Genomic DNA, 25990 nt, shown 5'->3' on the forward strand with positions numbered 1-25990 from the left:
CTGGGCTAACACCCGTGACCATCTTCCTCTACTTTATATGTGGGACGCCTGCCACAGCATGGCTTGATAAGCAGTGCAAAGGTCCACGCCCGAGTTCCAAACCCGGGACCACCAAAGCAGAGAGCATTAACTTAACCACTATGCCACCGGGCCGGCCCTGCTTCTTCTTCAGCAATGTGTTCCTGTTCCAGTTCCAACAACTCACTAGTCATTCCTCAGGAACCACCACTAGGAGCTCCTCAATGTCATCTTCAGCCACATCCAGGTTCAAGTTGTTTGCCATCTCAACCACAGCCTTGTTGATTTTTGCAACCTCCTCATCCTTGTCAAATCCTTTGAAGTCATGGACGAAACTCTTGAGTGTCTTCTTCCAGATGCTATTCATACACTCCTTGGTGAAATCACTCCATGCCCAAGCAAGGTTCTTGATGCAGTCACAGATGTTGTAATCCTTCCAGAATTGCATCAGTGTCTTCCTCAGTTGCAGCAATAGCCTTGGCAAAGATCCTCCTCACATAGTAGGCCTTAAAAGCTGCTACAACTCCTTGATCCATTGGTTGGATCAAAGAGGTGGTATTTGGAGGAGAAACACCACTTTGATATTGGGATGAAGATCACCAATAAAAGGAAGATGTCTAGGAGTATTATCAACAATAAACAAAATCTTGAAAGGTATGTTATTCTCCAAACAGTACGTCTCCATTTCAAACAGTACGTCTCCATTTCGCTGGTACAGCAATTCAGGAGGGTGTCTTGGACGAGGAGCTGGGTCATCCATGACTTCTTATGGCTTCTGCAGTACACTGGCAGTGTGTGCTTACTGATATGCTTGAAAGCCCTGGGGTTCTCACTGTGCCAGATCACAAAGGGTTTCAATTTGTAGCCTGCAACATTGCCCCCAAGCAAGACTGTTATCCTGTCCTTAAAAGCCCTGGCATTGACTTGGCCTCCTTATGGATGAAAGTCCTTCAGGCATTCGTTTCCAGAATAGGGAGGTTTTATCCACATTGAATATTTGCTCTGGCAAGTAATTTCCCTCCACAATCAGCTTATCTAGAGTTTCCAAAAATTCTTAGCTGCCTTCACATCAGCACTCGCAGACTCACCACTCACTTTCACATTACATAATGAATAAGATTCTTTAATCATTTAAAACACCCAGAGCTAGCAGTAAATTCAACACTGTGGCCAGGTCCAGCCTTTTCTTTTAACATCACAAACAAACTTTTTGTTTTGGCCATGATCATCATGGTGCTGAGAGGGATACGCTCCTGTGTCTGATCTTCAATCCAGGTCTTCAGAAGTTTCTCCACGTCTGATATAGGCCCTTCTCAAATTTTTGTTGATCTCACCTTCAACGAAGCACCCTTTAACAGATTCTGTCACTTTGTCCTTGTTCTTCAAGATCACAGCCATGGTGGAATGGGACATGGTCTGACTGCCGAGCAAGAGCCATCACTGATTCTCCACCTTCATAGTCCTTATTCACTTTTAATTTCATTTCCAGGTCAATCACTCGACATGACCTCTCACTGGCAACATTAGCAGTGTACTTGGTATGCTTAGGGCCCATGATGAATAAAACAACATGAGGTTAAATGAAGCACAAGAGAAATGATGCAATCAAGAGATGCAATAAACAGATGTATGAGTCTGCTGCTGGCATATTGTTTTACAGTAAATTTTTCCTTTTTATAAGTACAAAAAGCACACTCTAAGATAATGATAAAAACTATAGTAAATACATAAGCCAGTAACATAGTCATTTATTATCATTATCAAGTATTATGTACTGTACATATTTGTATGTGCTATACTTTTATACGACTGGCAGCACAGTAGGTTTGTTTACACCAGCATCACCACAAACACATGAGTGATGAGTTGCACTACAATGTTACTATGGCTACGTCATCACATCACTTGGCGATAGGAATCTTTCGGCTCCATTATAATCTTATGGGTGGTCCATCACTATGTAGTCTTATATGTGGTCCATTATTAATCAAAACCTCATTGTGTGGCGCACGATTATAAATATAAAAACAGAATCAATGTAGACACACATGATCTAAACACCATTGACCATCTTGTCTAAAAATAAATATGCCAAGTATAATAAGCAGTGGTTAAGCATTCATTTAATAACAACTTTTTATCTCCTTGGAACTTATAATGATTTTTCAGTGGTCAAGTCTTCTTAAAGAAGCTGACCAAGATAATTTGCACCGATGCCTTTTTCCTTCTGAACAAAGTTTCCCAAGCATGGAGACTCATTCAAAACCATTCCATTTTCCCCAAGCACAGTCATCTTCTTCTATACTCTTAGATTTTTAAATTTTCTACTCCCTAGAACCAAAGTGGTTACTGATGAGAAGCCCTGGTTCCCTTCAGCAATGTGTGTACGGCCAACCACAAGTGGACACCCAAAGGTAAAAGTATCCAAGTATAGATGTTTTTTGAGTGCTGCAAATAACGCAGTAAAAAGTGGAGATCCTCTGTGTCGCCATTTCATACACACAGCAGCAGACACTTGGAAAGTCATTTGCTCATTTCCTAACATCAAGCAGCAGAGGCAAGACAAAAGCTTGCATCTTCTGCTTTTCCCACGAGGTTGTTTTGCTGCCAAAACCTTGTGATGTTCTCCAGGGTTTTATGTGTTTTGTAACACTGTTATTTTTCAGCAATTACCTGCAAGGTTCTGTCCCTCTCAAGAGACCTGTACAATCTTGTTCGATAAAAGTGATTATCATGGGGCCAGCCTGGTGGCATAGTGGTTACGTTTGCGAGCTCTGCTTCGGCAGCCTGGGGTTTGCAGGTTCAGATCCCAGGTGCGGACCTACACCACTCATCAAGCCATGATGTGGCGTCCCACATACAAAACAGAGGATCGGCACGGATGTTAGCTCAGGGCCAATCTTCCTCGGCAAAAAGAGGAAAGACTGGCAACAGACGTTAGCTCAGGGCCAATCTTCCTCACACACACACACAAAAGTGTATCATGTAATGACCTTCATGAGGCCTGAAAGGACAAGGCCTGTGTTAGGAGGCATCTGCACACTCAGAGAGCCTCACTCATGTGAACAAGCCACATCAGAGGCTTTGTGCTCCTCCACCCTAAAGGTGCAGGGCCCCAGAGCACGTTCACTCCCGCCAGGCCATCCACAGGTAACACCACGCTCTCTGCTTGGCTGTGGGAGCACAGGAAGATCAGGATTAGGCTGAGACTGCAGACACTGCATTAAGAGAGGAGGTACCTGGTGCATCTACATATGCCATGGGAGCAGGTCAAGGACAGCTTATTCTTAAAAAGAAAGAAAAGCAAGTATCAAAGCCCTATTCATTCACTCAACAAATATGTACGGAGTACCCACTTTGTGCCTCCCACCATTCCAGGCCCTTGGGATTCTGCAACAAATAATTGACAAAATCTCTCTTGGCTTACATTCTATTGGGGGTAGACAAATAAATACAATAAATTCGCAAATTATATCCTAGATGGTGATAAGTGGTATGGAGAGAAATAAAGCAGGAGGGGGTTGGGGAGACAGCTTGCAATTTTAAACGGGGTGGACTGGGAAGACCTCATGGAGAAGGTGGCCTTTCTGCATGCATGAAGGTGCCCTCCACTGGTCTGCATATACACGCTTGTGTATGCAGAGAAAACCTCTGGAAGGATGCATCACTCCCGTCCTGAAGGAGCTCAACAAGGTGCCTTCAGAACCAGCCAAGTTGGCCTCAACTGATTTTAGGGGGACCCTGAACCCCCACCCTCCTGCGTATTCCCCTGCTTCCTTTCTAAAGCCTGAAATTCCTTTAATGAGAGAGAAAAAAAAAACTATTTAATACAATACTATCCGAGAGAAATATCTGATGGTTTCGGAAAAGCTAGCACACAGTGCTCCAGTGTCACCAGGATCATGGAAGCACGTGGGTGATGACTGAGTTTTGCTCAGTACAGGAGAAGGGGGCATAAATTCCAAGAAGACACAGGGTCACCGAGTCAGGAGGAGCAAAGGCAGATACTGAGTGAGCAGGAACAAAGGCAGATAGAGATGAGAGGCAAACTTCTACGACTACACTCGTCCAGGCTCAGCTAACTACAAATGGTGCAGGATACGAGAGCACTGTCTCATGTGCAGTGTTAATATCGTGTGGCTAAAACACAGGCAACTCCAGTACACCAACGTTATGAAGTTTATACAAAATAATTTAAGAGTGACTGAACTCCCTGGAAATTCACCAATCGTGGCAGCAATTATGCTGAATCCTTGCTCTCTCACCTATCCACACCAATGTGGGAAGTGGACCTACAGAACAGGGTTTCTCAAACCCGAGGCTCCCACATTCTCAGGCCTCACAGTGATCTTTTATGTGAAGGTAGATTACTTTTTCGATCTGTAATCACCTTTCAACAGAGTTCTGCCTCAAAAATTCAGTGCTAGTGTTGGCATTTGAGTAATGAATAAGTTAGCACCAAGCAGTTCTATTTTAGTTTCATGGCTAATAAGGAAAGACCAGAGGCAAAGTTAATTCATAAATCACACACTTTGAACATCAAGTGACATCATGGCCCGCGGTGCGAAGGTTTTGCCATAGTCCAAAGAGAACAGAGGTGGGAGACATGAGCAACCACATGGCACATGGTGGTGGAGGCACCTGGCAGTGGTGGCAAAGACATGCCAAACCCAGAGCACCAATACCACAGCAGTCAGGAAAGGTTCATGTGCACTGTGATTTTGTTCTGGCAGAAAACACTATTTATTACATTAAATTAATGCTGCTAATTTTAATGGTTTTGTAGTTTCATTGGTACTTAAACTGTAACTATATTTTGACTGCAAAGTTGTATGATAGACATGAAATCTATTCTACAAACTTAAGCATGTGAAAAATGCTAGTGTTTTAACTAAGCTAAACCTGACCCTGGGCTCCATCCCACTGGAACAGCAGCAAACTGATCTCTGTTTTACTGGGATCCTCCATCCTCATTCCAGGTTGTGCAAAGGTTAGAACATTAGGGTAGGCCCTTCTCCTCTTCGATCTACTTGGTTGCCACTGATTGGTTCAGACGTGTGGGCTACTTAGATTTGGCTGCAAACAAACAGAAGCAGCATTTGTACCAGGAAAGTTCAGGCTGGGGTGGCTGGCTTGGTTTCTTATCAGGAAACCTGTTCTTTGAAGGCAGATGCTAAAAAATCTAGACAGCATAGTAAAAAGTCAGAAATCAATATTTATAGGTGAAATTAGCAGGCTGCTGATTGGTTAATAATGTTATAATGGGATTCTCACTGGCAAAATTATAAGTTTCCAGATATGCGGATTTATGTTAGAGCTACCCTTTCCCCGTGGAGGATTAGAATCCAAGAGGCCAGTGGCTTGATTCCTAAACACCCTGTGTCTAGCCATCGGTTAGAGAATTTCAGGCTGCTTGATGATAATTATAATATAACCCAGCCTCAGGAAAGTTACGGCATCTTTTCTGAGTGAAGCTTTTGTGCAAAGTGGTGGTCAGCTCACGAGAAAAGATGCAAGCGTGGACTCCACGGAGATCACGGAAGAGACTGGATATACAGTTTTTTGGCCTGACTGCTATTAAATGCTGTTTAATCAACGCTGGTATAATTGACAGAATTTGGTCCGAGATTCCCATTCCTTATCAGCAGAAAGCAAGGCTATAATGAGGGAGAGTAACTAACCCTCACTCCCATGTGGCTAACATCCTCTAGCAAAAGGAACCTAAAATTTGTACATGATCAAATTATCTTATGTCAGTAGGTAGCCTGAGACCCTGGAATTCAGGTGGCCCTCATATCTGTGCCAAAATGGGCACAAGAATTTTTGCTGAGCCGAGGCCTGGGGCATGGCATGCCTGGGTGTTCCATCAGGTGTTAATCTCCCCCTCTGAGAATCTGTTCTTCCCCAAGATCTTCAAGAGACTGGACTGAAGGCCTCTTCTTCTCCAGGAACTACAGCCCCCTGTACCTTTCCTAGTCTTTGGGCATCTCTCTCATGGAGTTAATGCCCCTTCCACAGTACTCGCTGTCTCCTCTCCCCTAATGCGGCCCCTCAAGGAAAGTGGAGTCCTAAAACAGTAAACAGGGAAGGGAGCAGTTATGTGAGGAGAGTAGCAGCAATAATCTCTCTCAAGAATGAAGGTGAAAGAAAGGCATTCGCAGGCCTCAAGGAAACTGGAGTCCTAAAACAGCAGACAGGGAAGGGAGCAGTTATCTGAGGAGAGTAGCAGCAAAAATCTCTCTCAAGAATGAAGGTGAAAGAAAGGCATTCGCAGGCCTCAAGGAAACTGGAGTCCTAAAACAGCAGGGAAGGGAGCAGTTATCTGAGGAGAGTAGCAGCAAAAATCTCTCTCAAGAATGAAGGTGAAAGAAAGGCATTCGCAGGTGAAGAAAAACTAAGAAAATCTGTCACCAACAGACCTGCTCTAAAAGAAATGCTAAAGAAAATTCTTCAGCTGGAAGGGAAATAATGCCAGAGGGAAAACTGGAATTTCAGAAACAAAGGAGGAGCAACAGAAATGGCAAACAGTTATGTAAATATGAGACTATTTTTCTCCTCCTGAGTTCTTTAAAACATGTATGATAACAGAAAGCAAAACTTACAACACTGAAGCAGTTTTCAATGTATGAAGATGTAATATATAGGTAAAGTAACCTACATGGTGGTATGGTTTCTATATTCCAAGGGAAGTGGCACAATCTCATTTCCAAGTAGACAGAGAAAAGTTCAATATGAATACTGTAATCTCTAGAGCAACCACTAAAATAACTATACAAAGTACATAGTCAAAAAAGTCAATAGATTGATTAAAATGGAATAGTAAGAAACATAAGAAACATTCAAGTAATCCAGGAAAGAGAAAGAGAGAAATAGAAACATACAGACAAAAAAAAAACAAATCATAAAATGATAGACCTATACCCAAGCATATTAATAGTTACATTAAATGTAAGTGGTCTAAACACACCAATTAAAAGAGACTATCTGATTAAATTTTTTTAAAAAAAGACTCAAATATATGCTATCTACAAGAAATCCACTTCCAATATAAACAGAAGTATGGGAAAAATAAACCATGCAAATAATAATTTTTTAAAAATGTGGAATGGCTAGATTAATATCAGAAAAAGCAGACTTTGGAGTAAGGAAAATTACCAAAGATAAAGACATTAAATCATGATTTATAAAGTCCACTCACCAAGAAGAAATAACAATCCTAAATGTCAATGCACCTAAAAATAGAGCAACAGGAGGCTGGCCTGGTGGTGCAGTGGTTAAGTTCCCGCGCTCTGTTCCAGCAGCCTGGAGTTCGCTGGTTCAGATCCCGGGTGCGGATCTAGGCACCACTCATCAAGCCATGTTATGGCGGCATCCCACATTAAAGTAGAGCAAGACTGGCATGGATGTTAGCTCTGGGCTAATCTTTCTCACCAAAAGAAAAAAAATAAATAAACCAACAAAATACTTGAAGCAAAAACTGACAGAACTAACTTCCTATTTGTTGCAACATGCAAATAGCTTGGAAAGGAGTGATTCCAGTCCTCTCCACAAGAAAAAAGCTGAACAAAATGAAAATCAACTTTTTTTCAGATCCATCAAAGAATGAGATCACAAGGAAAACTGCTGCCCCAAACTAGAGAGACGGACAGGTAGAATACAGAGAATCACAACTTTACTGGAGCAGAAGCCTCTGAAGTCAGTAACTGGTAGAAACATGTAAACGGTAATTGACAACTGCTGGAGGGTTTAAAATTCCTGGGGCTTAAAACTCATGAGGCTGTCTTGAGAGGAAACAGGGAGGAACACACTTTAATGAGTTTTACCTCTAGGGGCCCCACCAGGTTCTTATGGTAAAGATTGGAGAAAAAAATCCCTCATGCTTTAGACAGGGGGAGAGGAACACTAACCATTTTGAAATGCACCCAGAGAAAAGCAACCATTTTGAAAACCTCCCATAACAAAGACCTTACCCCAAGGGAAACTATTTTATCAGAGCCTTATCTGACCTAGGGGAAGGGCAACTTGACAGCTGGAATCTCCTCTATCCTTCCTGTCTCACAGAGGGAAGAAAAAAAAAAAAAAAAGGAAAGGCTTAGAAACTCTTCTGGAGGGCAGAGTCCAGGGCTGCAGACACACAACACTGAGATTGACTCAGGATTCCAGAATGCTCTCCTCAGCCAATCACCACCTCACCACCACATCAACAGGGCTCCAGGGTAACAGTGGATTACAACTGAGAGAGCTGTCAGATACTGATTCCACTTCAGACGCAGTTTCTGGGGAAACTCAAGGACAATAGGGAGACAAAAAAGGATGCTTGAAGAATTGGAAGCCTCTTACATCTATAACTATAGCAAACATCAAACACAGTGACTTCTAGCCAGATAAACATAAAACCTCACACTCAAGGTCTATTTACTTTAGTTCCTATTACCTGATACATCAAGTTTGGCTTTCAACAAAAAATTATAAGGTGTGCTAAAGGCAAGAAAAAAACACAGTCTGAGACCAAGCAACCATGAGACCTTGACTCAGATATGGCAAAGATTTTGCAATTATCAGACTGAGTTTAAAATACCTATGATTAGAGCTAGGGCTCTAATGACAAAAAGTGAACAACATACAAAAACAGATGGGTAATGTAAGCAGAGAGATGGAAACTCTAGGAAAGAATCAGGGAAATGCTAGAAACCAAAGACACCATAACACAAATGAAGAATGCCTTTGATGGGCTCATCAGTAGACTGGACTTGGTAGAGGAAAGAACCAGTGAGCTTGAAGATATGTCAACAGAAACTTCCCAAACTGAGAAAAAAAGAAAAAAGAATGGGGAAGAGACAAGGAAGATTTTCAATGTGAGTAGTCTAAATATACCAATCAAAAGACAGACTGTCAAAATGCATTTTAAAAAAAAAAAGAAAGACTCAACTACATGTTGTTACAAGAAATCCACTTTAAATACAAAGACATATAGATTAAAAGTAAAGAGACAGAGAAAGATATACCATGCTAACACTAATCAAAAGAAAGCTAGCATAGCTGTATTAATTTCTGTCATCTGATTGGTGTATTTTGACCACTGGCATTGAAAGTGATTATTGATATAGTTGGATTAATAGCTACCATATCTGTAACTGTCTTTTATTTTTTACACTTTTTTTTTTTAGTATCTCCCTCTTTTTCTACCTTCTCTGGTTTTAACTGAGCATTTTATGATTCCATTTTCTCTTTTCTCTTAGCATATCAAAATTTCAACGTCCATTCATGATAAAAACTCTCAGCAAATTTTGAATAGAATGGAACTTCCTTAAGCTGATAAAGAGCATCTACCGACAGCTAACATCACACTTAATAGCAAAACACTGAATGTTTCTCCGTAAGATGGGGAACAAGGCAACACTGTCCCGTCTCACCACTCCTAACTCAGCATCATATTAGAAGTCCTGCTCAGTGTGATGAAGGAAAAGGAAATAAAAGGCATAGAGATTGGAAAGGGAGAAATAAAACTGTTCCTATTTGCAGACGACCTAATTGTTTATGTAAAAATTCCCAAGGAATCTACAAAAAAATCTCCTAGAATATGTGAGTTTATTAGCAAAATCATAGAATACATGCTCAATATGCAAAAATCAATATTTCTGTGGACTAGAAACTGAAATTTATAAAATAATATTATTTACAACATCTCTGCAAAAAAAAAGTGAATACTTGGGTACAATTCTAACAAAATGTGCAGATCTGGATGCTGAAAACTACAAAGCACTAATGAAAGAAATCAAAGGAAATCTAAATAAATGGAGAGACATACCACATTCATGGATTGAAAGACTCAAGAGAGTGACAATGTCAATTCTCCCCAAACTGAGCTACAGATTTAACATAATTCCAATAGGAATCCCAGCAGAATTTTTTGATATAGACAAGCTGGCTCTAAAATGCATATGGAAAGGCAAAGGAACTAGAATAGCCAAAACTATTTTGAAAAAAAGAAAGTTGAAGGATTCCAACTTTAGGTTAAAATTACCTGATTTTAAGACTTATTTTAAAGCCCACACGTAATCAAGACAATGTGAAGGGATAAAAAAAATTGCTGAAGTGATAAACACACATACACACACATATATCAATGGAACAGAATCCAAAGAATCCAGAAATAGACTCACAATATTGCCATTTGATGTCTGACAAAGTTGCAAAAGCAATTCAACAGAATAAGAATAGTTTTTTCAACAAGTGGTGCTGGAACAATCAAACATCAATATGACCAAAAAAAAACACACAAATCTCAACCTAAACCTCACACCTTATATAAAAATTAACTCAAAATTTATCATCGATCTAAATATAAAACATACAACTAGGGGCCGGCCCCAGGGTGTAGTGGTTGAGTTTGGCGTGCTCCACTTTGGCAGCTCAGGTTTGTGGGTTTGGATCCCAGGCGCAGACCTATGCAGCTTGTCAGCCACACTGTGGCAGCGAACTCATATGTAAAGTGGAGGAAGACTGGCACAGGTGTTAGCTCAGGGCTAATCTTCCTCAAGCAAAAAGAAAGAGAAAGATTGGCAACAGATGTTAGCTCAGGGTTGCTCTTCCTCAGCAAAAAAAAAAACAAAACAAAAAAAAGTAGAACTGCAATACTTTTAGAAGAAAACATGGGGAGATATCTTGATGACCTCAAGTTAGATGAGTTCTTAGATGAGATACGAAAAGTAAAATCCATACAAGACACATCAATAAATTGGATTTCAGCAAAATTAAAACCTTTCACTGTATGAAGGGTACTGGTCAGAGAAGGAGAAGACAAACCAGACTGGGAAAATCTTGCAAACCACCTATTCAACAAAGGACTTGCAGAGACAAAAAGAACTACTAAAGCTAAACAGTTAGAAAACAACCCAATTTGTTTAAAAACACTTCAAAAGATTGGAACAGACACACTTCCAAAGAAGATGTATGGATGGCAAATAAGCACATGAAAAGATGCTCAACATCATGAAAACCTGTTCCTGGTGGTCCCCACAAGCATCCAGGCTAAAAACCAACCCCACCCTGACCCACCCAGGAACTCGACCTGTTGACCCAAATAATCCATAACCAATCTATAAATCAAAATTGGGGTGAGTTTATTATGAGCCAGATTTGAGGACCATATAGCCTGGGGCCTTAAGGAAGGCACCAAAAAAGTGGGGTGTACAGAGTGGTTATATACTGTCAAAGAGCATGTATCACATATGATTGCAATGTCCCTTTTACAATAGTCTCAAGATTGCCCTGTCGGCACAACAACTGATGGACACAGAGCAGGTAGCAGGTCTGCTGTCTCGATGAGCACGGCAGTTAGCAGATCTGTGGTCTCGAGCTGGGTAGTCACAGAGTGAGCACAGCAATCAATTCCTAGCCTAGGGAGAGATGCTTATCCTTAAGGAAATGCTGTTGTGGGGGAAGTTACATTTTTATCTTAAGGGCATTTGTTCTTGTCATTGGGACATGGTAAATGCTTAAAGCAGATATACAATGCACGCTCAATGGCCAAGTCAGGTTCTTTTGGAAAAACAAGATCAGGCCGAATTAGTTTTACACCAAATGGCTTCCTCGTATGCTCCAGTGTATCCTATTGCTTGCCATTTATTTATCAGACTCATCACAGGAAAGAAATCTGGGAGGAAGTGCTGAGAGGCAGGAAGCAGAGGAGCCTGGCTACACACCTGTCCTTCACTGACACACGAACTTAGTCATCTGTTTAACGGGTTGAATGATTCTAGCACAAAAATCTTTTTAAAAATCTCTCCTATTTTAAGTCAGAGAATTTCAAAGTTTCATGGTACTTTAAGATGCTTTGTCCATTAACTTAATGGACTTGGGAAAACCATTCTCACTTGACAAACAGGGAAAATGAGGCACACACATTTGGAGCCCAAAGACACTTTAAGACTTAAACAGGCAGTCCTAAAACTATCTATACAGAGACAAGACTGGGTCAGGGCCTCATACCCACCCCATCTCCCTTATGCACACCTGGACAGTTCTCTACACTCCTCCCATAAGGACATTCTGGAGCCATCACTGGCTAAAAATCAGGTTTCCACTCCCTGAGACAGGAAACACAGAGGAAGAGCAGTTTGTGTTGGTAGAGGTGAAGACAGAAATCCAGTCTGGAATATGTTGAGTTTGAAACATCTAGGAGGCATGGAGGTGGAAATGAGCAAAGGTAGATGGGGCATCTGGCCTGAAGAGTTGATGTGAGCAGGAGAGACCAAAAGAATTTTACATATGAAGTTATCAGGACTGTCTTCTTTTTTCCCACCTCTTCAGACAACAGAGCCAAGAGAAAATACCATGTTTCATCAAATCCAAGATGCTACTGTTTCTAAGAGAAATGACTAAGAAAGAAAAACTGCTGTCAAGATCTGACACAATGCTAAGACAGTAATGATTTTAAGATGCACCTCAAATTCAGAAATGTTATAAGATGGAAAAAAAGATGCATTTTAGAATAGATGAAATACAATAAGCCTTTTTATTGGTAGAAGGTAGTTAGATTGCAGTGAATACAGGGTAGACATTCACTTTTGTAAATTTTTGTTCTGATATAATTTCAAAGTTATAGGAATGTTGCAAGAACAGTACAAAGAATTCTTGACAATCCTTTGCCATTTAACTGTTTTCACTTAGCCTCATTTATCATGCCCATTTTATCATTTTATCTCCCTTTCTCTCTCTCCTTCCCCAAATTTCTGATTAAGTTTCAGACTTTGTGCCCTCTGCTCCCTAAAAACTTCAAAAAGCATTTACTAAACTCAAGGTCATAGTCACAGTACAGTGATCAAACTGAGGAAATTTGACATTGATATACTACTATTATCTAATCCACCATTCACATTCAAATTTTGTCCAGTGTCCCAATAATATCCTTTATAGCTATCTTCGCCCCCACACCCAGCATCAAGCACTGTATACAGTTGTCAGGTTCCTTCAGTCCTCTTTCCTCTGGAAGGGTTCCTCAGTCTTTCTTTGTGTTTCTTGCTCTTGAAATTTTTGAAGAATACAGAGGCCAGTTATTTTGTACAGTGTCGCACTAATGGCATTTGCCTGATGTCTCCACACACTGAGATCCAGGTTATGAGGGGAATATGCCCGGGTAAGCTTGTGTCCTTCTCAGTGCCTCTTATCAGGAGGCACGTGACGTCTCCTCACTGAAGACGTTAACTTTGATCACTTAGTTAAGATGGCATCTACAGCACAGCAGTCACCTTTCGTGAGAATTTGAATTACAATAATTTTAAGTAGTAAAAGCTTCAAATATCAAAGTCTTATTTTATGTGTAAAATGTGAAATAATGAAAATTCAAAAAGAATTTAAAATGTATCAAGAACGGCTTAATTTTAATGCCAGGCAGCAATGTGAACTATCAACTATATTCTATTCTTTTGCCACAGAGCAGGGCCTGCCTAAGTTTGAATTATGCAGGGCCCATACAAACAGCCTGTTTGAAGCAGTTTTCCGAACAGTGCTACCAGCAGTGAGAAGAGGCCATTGGCATAGATTGTGGGGTTTAGAAATTGGGCATCCATGTTTCTGGCTGAGTGGTGGATAGGGGGACAAACTTGCCTTGCCACTTCCCTTCATCTGGGTCCTTGGAGAGCAGTGACCTCACAGAAGCCCGACCACAAAAACAGTCACCTGATCCCAGGGAGCTAACTGGCCAAGCTGCAGTTAGCCTTTAGAAATTGGCTTCCCTGGGGCAGAAGGCACCATCCTCCCTTTTATCACAGAGACAATGAGTTCTCAGTTTCATTCTCTATCCACAGGGGGGCACACATCCCCCCCCCGAGTGTGTGGGGTAGAATCTCATCTGTTCAAGGTTCTCTTGTCTCTCTCAAGCTAGGAAAGTGGGGATGCTACCCACTTTTGCCTGGTTTTGTCCACTTCCATGAACACAGCCAAAAGCCCAGAGGCCAGGTGGATGGCCAGGCCAAGCACATCCCTCCTCAGGCCACCTGAGTATAAGGCAGGCATCTGGATACCATGAGCTCTCCTGGGGGGTATGACGATCTGCCCATCAAAACTGAGCAGACTGCCTTGGTGATTTTTAAATAATGTATAACTATTTACAAAATTCCTGTGCCCATAAAGCTAAACTCCAAATCAGGGATCGTTTCATTATGTTACTTGATGCTGGTTCTTACGTTTACGGCTTGATGCCATCTGTGACCCTGAGGGAGACCCCGCAGGCCCCCGGTTTGAATGGCAATCCTAGGAGGTCCGCACTAGCAGGACCAGTCCACCATCCCTCTACGTGGTAACTAGCGGGGGTCAGGGTTTGTTACATACACAAGCCCAGCATCAGACTCATTTTTAAAAAACGTTATTTCCACAGGCACACACAGCTACAAAGCCCATAGGAGGGAAAGCGTGACTCATTAAGCCATTGATACTCTTGCCTATAAATGGAATTTGAGGGGCCGGCCCGGTGGCGCAAGTGGTTAAGTGCACGCGCCCCGCTGCGGCAGCCGGGGGTTTGCCGGTTTGGATCCTGGGCGTGCACCGATGCACTGCTTGTCGAGCCATGCAGTGGCGGCATCCCATATAAAGTGGAGGAAGATGGGCACAATGTTAGCTCAGGGCCAGTCTTCCTCAGGAAAAAAAAAAAAGAGAATTGGCATCAGATGTTAGCTCAGGGCTGATCTTCCTCACACACACACACACACACACACACACAAAAATAAATAAATAAATGGAATTTGAGTTGACAATTCCCCTATCAACCCCTCACCTCACATGTCTAGGAAGATCATGTAAGTCACAGCTTTTTATCAGCCCTGAAAACTCATCATTTTCTTCTTAAGGTACAGAAATAATCTAGTCACTGAAGCATTGAGAACCCCACGTGGTGGGAGGCCTGGAATTTGCGGAGAGCCTGTCCAGATCCTGGCATACCCCTTAGCATCGCGTGACCCTAAGCACAGCTAATATCAATCCCAGTCTGCAAGATGGGGCTGTGGGAGATCAAAATTGACCACCTCAAAACATGTCTGTTTACCTTGATTATTTTCTCTGAAGGACATGTGACCTTCCTCCAAACTGCCTAGAAGCGACAGACTGGGAGGGTCCTTGCTAAACCCATTCTTATCAAAGCTCTGTTTAAGGCAAATCTTCATTGTAAAGGTATCTCCCTCTCTGTACCAGGAAAAAGGGGGGATGACCTTATGTCTAGAAACTCTTATCAGCTTAGAAGGTGAGGACTTAAACCTGCACACTCTTGAGCACTGTGCTTTCTGGTCGTCTCCCATAGCCGACTCCCCCACCCCCAACATCCTCCTTTGTCTCCCTGAATGTGCTATTTAAGATGAAAACCTCCGCCATTTGTCGAGAAACTCAGCTTCCCTGGTTTCTCCTATGTGTACATGTTATAAAGCTTTGTTTGATTTTCTCCTGCTATTTGGTATTATGTCAATTTAATTTGTAGCCCAGCCAGAAAGGACCCAGAGTGGGCAGAGGATAGTCTCTCTCCCCTTCAGGGACAACAGCACGCCACAGCTCAGCAAACTGCTATTAGCACTACATGAAAGAATTTATGGAAAGCACTAAGAATAGAGCCTGGCATGCAGTGAGTGCTCAATCAAAACTTAAAAACAAAACACCAAGAGACAGGGGCTCCATTTCTAACAGCACCACGGCTGGTGCACGAGCTATTTATAGTGCCCAGGTACAGGGGACACGTTATCTGTGTGGCGAACCACTCAAGCCCACCAGTGACCAAGCACCCAAAGCCCTCTCCCAGCCCCCACAAACCCTGTCTCTGTGGATAGCAGCAGGGAAGTGTGGGGCCTGTGGCAGATCAAGTGGGGAGCCTTCTCCCAGCTGGTGGGTGACTGGTTCAAATGGCCCGGAGGCCACCAGGTGTGTTACTTCTCATTCTTAAAGAGAGCCACGGAAGCCAACCTCCTTCTCCCTCCAGATGTGAGCGAGACAGCCATCACCAACATGACACGATGCACAAGAGGAGGAACCAGGGCCCCTACAAGCTGGTTCAGCCACTGGAACAACCCATCCTGAAGCCCTGTACTTTCCTTGTGGGACCTCCCTATTCATTTAAGCCAAGACTCAGTTGGGTTTTCCATCACTGGCAGCTAAAAACATTCTTTTTTTTTTGTGAGAAAGATCACCCCTGAGCTAACATCCATGCTAATCCTCCTCTTTTTGCTGAGGAAGACCAGCTCTGAGCTAACATCTATTGCCTATCCTCCTCCTTTCCACCCCCCCCCCCAAAGCCCCAGTAGATAGTTGTATGTCATAGTTGCACATCCTTCTAGCTGCTGTATGTGGGACGCGGCCTCAGCACGGCCGGAGAAGCCGTGCATCGGTGTACGCCCGGGATTTAAAGGCGAGGAAGGTGTTGGGGGTGGGTAGTGGTCTGGGACTTCAGAGGGCAAGATGACAATTCTTTTCAGGGTATCTATAGATAACGTGGTCAGGGAGAGAGAGAGTTTTTTTGACAAAAGGGGCTTGGTGCCCCTCCCATTGTAACATCTATTTTACATTATCATTACAGCCATCATGATAGAAGATCTGTTCCAGGAAGGAGCCACCATGTCAAATTCTTTAGGTAGTTAGTGGGGGAGGTCAAATGTCCCTCAGAGAAAACAATCAAGGTAAAGAGATATATTTCAGGGTGGCCAAATCTTGATCTCCCACAGTCCCGCCTTTGAAACTAAAAGTTTCACAGTCCTTTTGAAACTTAAAGAAGTTTCATAGTCCAGAAGCTGAGTTGGTAGATTGTTTCATCTCACTGAACACATTTCTTAGTCCTGATAATAGATCAGTTCAATTAAACTCATTTTAGAGGGTCGTGATGCAGGTGGGCTCTCAAGGTTACGCCTATATTGTGGAAGCAAGCAATCAAGTATTTAATGGAAGCATTTCTATGTAAACAAAAGAAAAACAAGGTTAATGGTTGGAGCAAGTTGTAAAGCAGTTTCTGAGTTTAGAGGACAGCCAGTTAAGAAGATTCTTACATGTCAGCGTCAAAGCATCTTTTGCAGTTTAAAATGTCTCTGATGATGTCATCAGGTCATCTCAAGTTTTAATTTTTTTTTCTTCCCCCCCACAAAAGCCCCAGTAGATTGTTGTATGTCATAGCTGCACATCCTTCTAGTTGCTGTATGTGCGACGTGGTCTCAGCATGGCCGGAGAAGCGGTGCGTCAGTGCGCGCCTGGGATCCAAACCTGGGCCTGAGGCAGCAGAGCGTGCACACTTAACCACTAAGCCACGGGCCGGCCCCTCTCTTAAGTTTATATCAAGTCCATCAGCTTCAGTTTGTAAGGCTTCAGGAAAAAGGGCAGGTTCAGTTTTCAGTGATTCCAAATGAAAATGATGGAAAAAATGAAAAACATTAATTTGGATATCTGTAGTCAGATATTTCAGGAGACTAGAAGAAATCAGGATCCAGTCCAGTCAACAGATATAAAACAAAAACCTCAAAAGACAATTAACAAAACTAGGATCTAATATCCGCAAACGTATACTATAGTTTTTACTGAAATATAATTTTTCTAAAATCACCCTCATTTTTATCAAAGATAGCCAAATTAAAACTAACTAGTTTGTAAAATGTCTAGTTCCAATAAAGTTGGCCCAATTATTTACATAAGTACAGCAAGAATAGCAATTGATCACATAAGCTCTTTTACATCTGCTTTGCTGGAACTTTTTATAAGGAATCTCAGATTGAACTTTAAAGGCCTCTCGAGGCCAGGAAAGCCAAGCCAAGGATTTTGTCATCAGACTTCGCCTGTAATACCTACAGATTTGGGTGAATTCCTCTCTTCCGAGGTTCCCCCAAAATATTTCGAGGTTCCTCGTACCTGCCAGATAAGTGACATTCTTTACTTATCCTGCTAAGTGCTGCTTGGAACGTAAGGTACCAGGCCAATATTTCCACGTGGCTTTATTCCATAAAGTCCAATCTTCATTCCTCAAAAGCTGTATGGTTATATGGCAAATATGATGTTCCAGTCACAGCCTTAGTAATATAACCAGTGTTTCCAATTGTGTCCTGTCATAAGGAGAACAGATTCTTACCGAACTTATGCAAATAACTATATTGCCATGAAAACAACAATACTCACTTACTAAGAGTTTCCAAATTCGAGAGATCAGATAGAAAAAGATAAATATTCCAATTTTACTTACAAAAATATCATTTACCAAATTGCTATAAGTCATAGCTAGCTCAGGAGAAAAGAGAAAAAGTTTTCCTTAAATCTGAAAAACCAAAACATTAAAAATTCAGCAATACTTCAAATGAAAAATCATAAAAATTATGATCATCCTTCTCAGTTCATTTAGTCCTGTGTAATCCATTCTTGATCACAATCTTTTTGTTAGCAGCTTCATGAAGTCATTGGTTTCTCCATCAGATTTCTGTAATTTCTTACCAAGTTCAGTTTTATGATCAGAAAGTTTGTCAGAAATCTGTATTCCAGTCTAAAGGTCAGAGTCCTTTCCATGAATTTTTCTGAAGGTGAAACATATTTTGCAAAAGCATTAGAGCCAAGAAATGAATCTGTAAACAACAAGACCTCAAAACGGCAACTGACAAAGCAATTTGGTTAATTTTGTGACATACAACACTTTAAAATAATAATAACCAGAATTATGACTGATAACCAGGACAGATCAGAATTTCAGTAATGTTATACAATTTTAAAACACCTATATCAATAACATTTACCCACAAAATATCACCTAAGCAGGCTTATCATCACTTGTCTGACAATGCTTCCCATGTAATTTAACATACTGAATAACCCTAATAAGTTTAGTATCTTCCTCTGTATAGGAAGAGAGCAAATTTCTTTGAGAAGTTTCAGGGCCGTTTGAAAATTCCCAAAGAAAAAAAGTAAAAAAAAAAGACTTTATTTAAGATATGAATTTTGGAGAGCTTGTCAAATATATAAAAAGTCAAGGCAAACAGAGCATTAACAGTCCAAAAAGCCTTAACAGAGAGACCTCAGTCCTTTTGAACACAGATTTTTTTGTCTTTTAGGTAGACTTACTCAAAGGTAAAGAAAAATCTTTTATAACCTCTTGATCAAGTTCAAGAAAATTATCCTTTTAAGAGAAATAAGACCAAATTATAATTTTGTACCAGCTTACTTCTGATATTAAAACTCATTTACTTAATGAAATTCATTTTAATCTTAGCCAACTTGACCACGCATAAAACTCCTTTTCCAGAATTCCTTCCACAAACCTTCTATAACTTTCTTTTTACATTCAGAATTTGTCCTATGCCTTTCTTTTCCCTCCTAGTACTTGAGGACAAATTTATCTTTCTTAATCAACCAAACAAAATATTTCCATTCTTTGTACCTTCTTTATACAACTTACTTTCCTTGTACACAGACATATTTTTCTTAATTTTTAGTAGCTTCAATCACATCTACTAATTTGAAATTTTAACCCTTAGAAACCTTAATTTGTAAGTAAAAACTAAGTAAACAATTATAAAATTTTTTTACATTAGTATCTTGTGGCTTGGAAAATTTACAAACACTTCATAACGTTTAGAAATATGTTACTTTATAGTACAATCTTTCAATAAAACACATGTTTACCAATAGTCCGAAAACACCTTTTAGTTTTCCTGTAATGAAAAGCCAAAAGTAGACAAATGTACATTTAGCAATCAATGTCTAATATCTTATCTTATTTGGAAATGATACTCAGTGAATTTTTATCATAAAATTTAGCAAAACTCTAAAGTTTTAAGTCACCAAAAAGAGTTTGGAAGCTATAACCACCATAGCACATAATTATTGTTTAAAGTTCACCCAACATTCATCTTTTTCACAACTATTTAGTTACTTATTCCCAATAATTACTTAGATTGCCTACAAGACTTCATAAGACCTCAGATAAAATTAGCCATCATTTAAATTACTATTTTTGTTAACCAGTTCTGTAATAGAAATAACATCAGTTTTTTCTACAAAATTTCATGTAAATTTCATCACCTCTTATACCTCTAAACATAGTTATCATTAAGATTTTTATCAATAGGTCTTGGTCTTCTAATTTTGGACAAGGGAAGCATTCCCAGTCAGACATTTTAAAACATACTCAGGCAAAGTTGATGTAACCTGTTTATATAAAATTAGCTCAAACATTCCAACCTTTATAATCTTATCAACACTTACACTTTTATATGTTCTCAATTCAATTGTAACCTGAGTTAAGGTCTTAAGGCTAGTCAAATTTTTCCCTTTCTGTTTCTGGCCTTTTTTTAGGTACCAATTAAACAATTGTGTGAGAGCTCTCAAAGCATTTTTTCCCCCCAATTTAGAAGTTTTTCCAATTCAAAGGATCTGTCGTCTGGCCATTGACGAGTGGGATCTTCATTTGTATATTTATTCCAATAGTGACTGGATCCAATATGCCTTTTTAAGGAAAGACCCGGAGGTAACTTTCCACGCTTAGAATAAATCTTTACCACGGACGCAAGAGGCATCCCTGGTGAGGGCACAGATGATGTAGCCCCCATGATCCACAGAATTCACTCCCAAAGATATTCAGAGAAAGTAAAGACCTTCGTTGCACAGGCAGTAAGGATGGTGTAGTGAAAACGGTGTCTCCGGTCTCCCACAATAGTGTGGGACGCCTCCAGTCACAGACCCGCTAATCTGTGACACCGGGCGGGCGATACTGGAATGGGATTTTTCCAGCACTAACAAGCAATGAAGGTTAAGACGACAAAAGCCCTTATGGACTGGGCCCTGTATGACAAACTCCCCTGAGAGCTTGGCACAGCCGGACAAAGACAGTTCGGAACCCCAGTTTACTCAACTGGCCACCAAGGGGCACCCCGGTAAATGTACCTTCTGTATGGTGGAGACCAAGGAGAATATTCTCACTGGTCACAAAGCCAAATTCTCAGGACACAGAACAAGGCAGAGACTACTTGGGAGGAAAAGGGATCAAGATCAAAACCAAGAGTACTCTACCAAATTTACCAGAGTCACTAAAAGCACAAGAAACTAGTTTCCCAAATATTGTCTCCTGCCAATCTAAATTTAGAAAAAGAAAAAAATTCTCACTGCTTGCTTCCACCGGACCCCGCAGATAGAGATTCCGGGAGCCTGACGTGGTAAGAAATCTTACCTTTTGCCGGCTTTCGTCAGGTGTTCCCATATCTCATCATCTGCAGTAGTCCAGGCAGAAGGCAGTTCTTCCAGAGAAGGCAACTTGCCAGCCAGTGGGGATCCTGCCAGCTACGCCAAAACTGTGGGGAGAGAGGGAGAATCCCCCTCTGCCTTTTCCCTTAAGGGTCTTATGGCTGGCCAAATAATCAACAAGACAGATTAGCAGGAGAAAATAATACCAAGTTTAATAACATGTATACATGGGAGAAACTCAGAAATGAGCAACTTGTCCCTCTGTCTAAGCTGCTTGCTTAAGCATTGTAGCTAAATGCGAGGAAGGTGTTGGGTGTGGGTAGTGGTCTGGGACTTCAGAGGGCAAGATGACAATTCTTTTCAGGGTCATCTATAGATAATGTGGTCAGGGAGAGAGAGAGATTTTTTGATAAAAGGGGCTTGGTGCCCCTCCCATTGTAACATCTATTTTACATTATCATTACAGCCATCATGATAGAAGATCTGTTCCAGGAAGGAGCCACCATGTCAAATTCTTTAGGCAGTTAGTGGGGGAGGTCAAATGTCCCTCAGAGAAAACAATCAAAGTAAAGAGATATATTTCAGGGTGGCCAAATCTTGATCTCCCACACAGTCAACACACACGCTGGCAGATACCAGTGCTTTTCAAGACAGAATGCAGCAGAATTACCTGGAGGGCTTTGGTTTACTGGAGAAGCAAATGATTTCAACTCAATGGAGACTATTCAACAATCTTCGAGAAACAAGAAGCCATTATCCCTTGAAGTCTAAGGAATGACAATCCAGGGTTGAGAGAGACAGAAAAGTGCAACCAAGCAGCACCAGATGCATGCTCCCACTTTCATCAAAAGAGGTTAAAAATACAGAACATGCTCCAAAAGACTCCTGTGTTCCACAGTTCACAGACAATGACAGTCGGAATCCTTTGGTGAACTCTAAGCAGGAGGCTCAAGGTTACCCCAAGGATGGAGGAAGGAAAGCCTTCTGCTACCACCACTCTCCAAATAGCTCCAGGTAGAGTCTGACCCAAAGTTTTGGCCTCCTGCTTGTGATTAACCAAATCTCTGGCCTTGAGCCTAAATTCCTAATTTGTAGTGGAGGCCAAGGACTAAGCTAAACCCAAATCTAAAGTCCAGCAACAGCCACTGCCACTCAACCTTTTACAGAATGACCACGGAATCAGACAGCAAAGTGGCCGAAGCGCTGGAGGTGCCCTTCCAGGCCACAGGGCATGATTCCCTCTTTCAGGAGCCACTCCACGACCTCAACTCCAGCTCCAAAACTAAAAGTTCAAGGTGTGAGGTCAAGACACTGTTTCCATCCTTCCAGACCTCTCTAGAGCCAGGGAAGGAGAGATACCTAGCAGTCACCTGTTCATGGCAAGATCCAAAGGTAAATATCCAAGGCAGAAAGAACATGATTAGAGGGATCTCTCACATGGCCCAAGTCTCAAATGCCATCCAAGAAAAAAAGAACCATCCATCAACCAGCATCTAAAGCCACTCACCATACACTGGCAAAATCTGAACACTTGGAATACTTAGGTTTAAAACTTTGCAACTCTTGTATTACTCTATTTTCCACCACCAAAAATGTTATTAAGAATGCAGAATAAAGGATACGCTAATACTAGGGGATATACAACATGCTGTTAGCAAATGACTGTGCCAGTTCACTCTCCTCGGAGCAGCCCTGCAAACCACACGTATGGGATGAATATGAGTTAGAGAAAAAGGTTTCCATCAAAGTTTATATAAACTCGAAATTTAAAGAATGTTAAAATCCTAACTTTTCCTCTATAAAGTGTTCTTTTCCTAATGTGATGGTGTTAAATGTTATCTGAAGTTTAGGTTCTTTGGAGAAAGCTTGTTATTTTCTAATTCTGCAAAACCCATTATCCTGTATTTTTTATTGAATCTGAACTATATATAAACACATGCCCCACTTTTATTTGCCAATAGAGATCAGTTAAGTTTGTAATAGTTTAAACCCCTAATAGATGATGTGAAAATCAAACAGAAAACGGACAGCAGGGCGGTAGACTGCTTCACTAACCGCCTTCACATTTTTCTTTTAATATACACGTACTCTGGCACACAGTTCGTTAAACTGCGAGGCTGTGTTCTGCTTAACACACCAGTTTTAACTATCTTTAATTTTTTTTTAATATTCTGCTTTTAGAAGTATTCTAAGTCCAATGCGAAAAACCTGGAAATCACAGCAAAGGCCTCTAAAAAGAAACTCCCCTCGCTCCTATTGACAGTGTTGGCGGTGGGATCTTCAGCACCACTTGCCCTTCTCAAAGCCCTCCAGCGTCACAGTTCCTTCTCCGAAGCTCCTCCCTGCTCCACAGCTGGGCCTAAGGCTCCTAGAGCAGAAGGGAACCGAGCGACCCTTCCCTTTCACCCTGCGAAAACACGCAGCCCTCCACGAGCTCCCAACAAGGCAGCGTTAATTCCAGGGCACGATGGATGAGTGTGAAATACGCAAGACACGGACAGACTCCTACATGGGATTGTGAACGGCACACTGATGGGAAGAAAGGGGCGATTCTGCCAAACAGCTAGCACAGCAGGTAAAACTCCAACAGACATTTCTGCCCCAGAGAGTGGCCGTCTTACCTCAAACAATTTTTCCCAGTGTAAACTCGCAATACAATCAAGGAAGCAGGCAAGTCTTTATGCGTTTCTGCGCAATGTTATTAATCTTACCAACAGAAGACGATTCTGTGGAAAAACTCGACTGCTCAGAGACCTGGGCCTCGCGTTTTGCAGATGACAGGAGAAACGTGAGGGAAATGGCGGCGCGTGGGGGACATTCCGCCGTGCGGTACCCACGACCGCCGCACTCCCGGCCGACCGCCCGGCCTCCACGTCACCGATGAAAACCACCCCTCGGACCCCGGGTCGCACGCCAGGAGCTTAGCGTCCATGTCAGCCCAGGGCGAAAAGTGCCAACTCCGTTCCAGGTCACCGACACCGCAGAAGCAGCCGCCGTCGTCGGACTGGTTTTAAAGGCGCGGTCAGGCGCCGGGGGCTAGGCCCCAGCCGGCACGTGGTTTTAAAGTGCCTCCCCCCCCAGGGAGACGGACAAGGCGGGACACAGTCGGACTTGCGACCTGTGGGGGCGGGGGAAGGACGGGGCGCGGGGGGCGGGCGGCGCAAGCTTCTCACCCAACGCCCCAGACTCGCGCGGCCCCGCACACGCGCGCCCACCTGCCGACTCCCGGGGCGCAGCTGGCCCCAACCGCACGTGCGGCAGCGGGGAGGGCGCGGCCCGGCCCCGGCCCCGGCCCCGGCCCCGGCCCCGGCCCCCGCTCACCTGGGCAGCGGGCGTCTCCGGTCTCCGCCCCCGCTATGCACAGGGACGCGGGCCAAGAGCGCTGGGCGTGCGCCAGCCTCCCACCCCACGTCCCGCCGGCCGCTCTTTGTGACTGGAGGGCGGACGCCGCCCTCCTCCCGGCGCCAGGCACCGCCCCCGCGCCCTCTCGGCGCCGGGCTCGGCAGGCATTCCGGGGTGGGGGCAGGGTGGCGAGGGCGGCGAACTGTTCGGGGATGAGGCGGCGAGCTGCGCCGGGGACTCCTCTGCAGCCTCTCGGGCGTCTCCGGAAAGTTTAGAGCCCCAGGGAGTGAACCCTGGAGCTGACCTCGCTGATTTCTATAAGCGGTGGCTGTGGGATTTGGCTGTTCACAGCTTTTGGTTTAGCATCTTCTCCTGGAAAACAGTCAGAGGAGGTAGGCCAGGAAAAGGTAATACCCCGAAATCGCAGTTGAGGAAACCGGGAGACATAGAACTTACGGTTACTTTCTTTCTACATATATTCAATAATAAATATTTATTGAGTACCTACTAGTGCCAGGCATTGTCCTAGGGGCTGAGATAGAGCAGTGACAAAACGGAGGAAGTGGTGCAAAAAAAAAATGAAGCTTAAGAGGTTAAATAACGTGCTGGGATTCATACAGTTCCCAGGTGCCAAGATCTGACCCCAGAACCTGCATGCGCTCTGGCTGCCCAGTGGGTCGCTGAGCAAAGACCTGGGGCTGCGTCATCCTTCCACCTGCTCTCCACACTCAGTGTCAGTGACTTCCTCCTTCTACTCCCTACACTGCAATGAAACTGCTCTTGTGTCCCCGTTACCTCCCAGTGATCAAATCCAGAGGTTTGTCTTCATACCTTATCTTCGTGGCTCCAGGGCCTGAGCAGCTCCACTCTGGCTCCCCTGACACAGCCCTCCTGGCTGTCCTGTGGCTTCTCTGACTATTCCTTCTCAACACCTCATTGTGGTCCTCCTTTCCCATTCCCTAAATATTTTCATTCAAAACGGTTCTAGACTTGCCTCTCTGCTCTCTTTTCCAGTCTTTGGGTGATTCCATCCTGTCCCCTGTCTTAGTCAACAACCTCCTGCGCACTGCCCTGTCTCAGTATTCCTAGTCCTGCTCTCACCCTAGTTCTCATGCACTTTCTCTCTTAAAGCCCCAAACATCCAACTGCCAACTGCATATTCCACTTCCATGTCCCACAAACAGTTCAAACTCAATTAGTCAACAAGTCTCAAACTGAAATATTTGGGGCCGGCCTGGTGGCGTAGTGGTTAAGTTTGCGTGCTCCCCTTTGGTAGCCTGGCATTCGCAGGTTTGGATCCTGGGCGCAGACCTAGGCACTGCTTATCAAGCCATGCTGTGGCAGCATCCCACATATAAAGTAGAGGAAGATGGGCACGGATGTTACTACAGGGCCAGTCTTCCTTAGCAAAAAGAGGAGGATTGGCAACAGATGTTAGTTCAGGGCTAATCTT

The 25990-nt window shown here is 42.8% G+C and overlaps 1 protein-coding gene across 10 annotated transcripts in view; it reads right to left on the reverse strand.

Moving 5' to 3' along the window:
- Positions 1–24913, reverse strand: part of NINL (ninein like) — a 143222-nt gene extending 118309 nt beyond the window's left edge. For 2 of the 10 annotated variants that reach the window (XM_058563376.1, XM_058563374.1), the window contains exon 1: positions 23907–24359. The gene's annotated coding sequence lies outside the window, so the exon portion shown is untranslated. The other 8 variants (XM_058563366.1, XM_058563378.1, XM_058563370.1 and 5 more) reach the window with 7 other exon arrangements.
- Positions 24914–25990: the final 1077 nt, after the last annotated feature.

Source organism: Diceros bicornis, chromosome 19, assembly GCF_020826845.1.
Source record: "Diceros bicornis minor isolate mBicDic1 chromosome 19, mDicBic1.mat.cur, whole genome shotgun sequence".
Taxonomy (NCBI): Eukaryota; Metazoa; Chordata; class Mammalia; order Perissodactyla; family Rhinocerotidae; genus Diceros; species Diceros bicornis.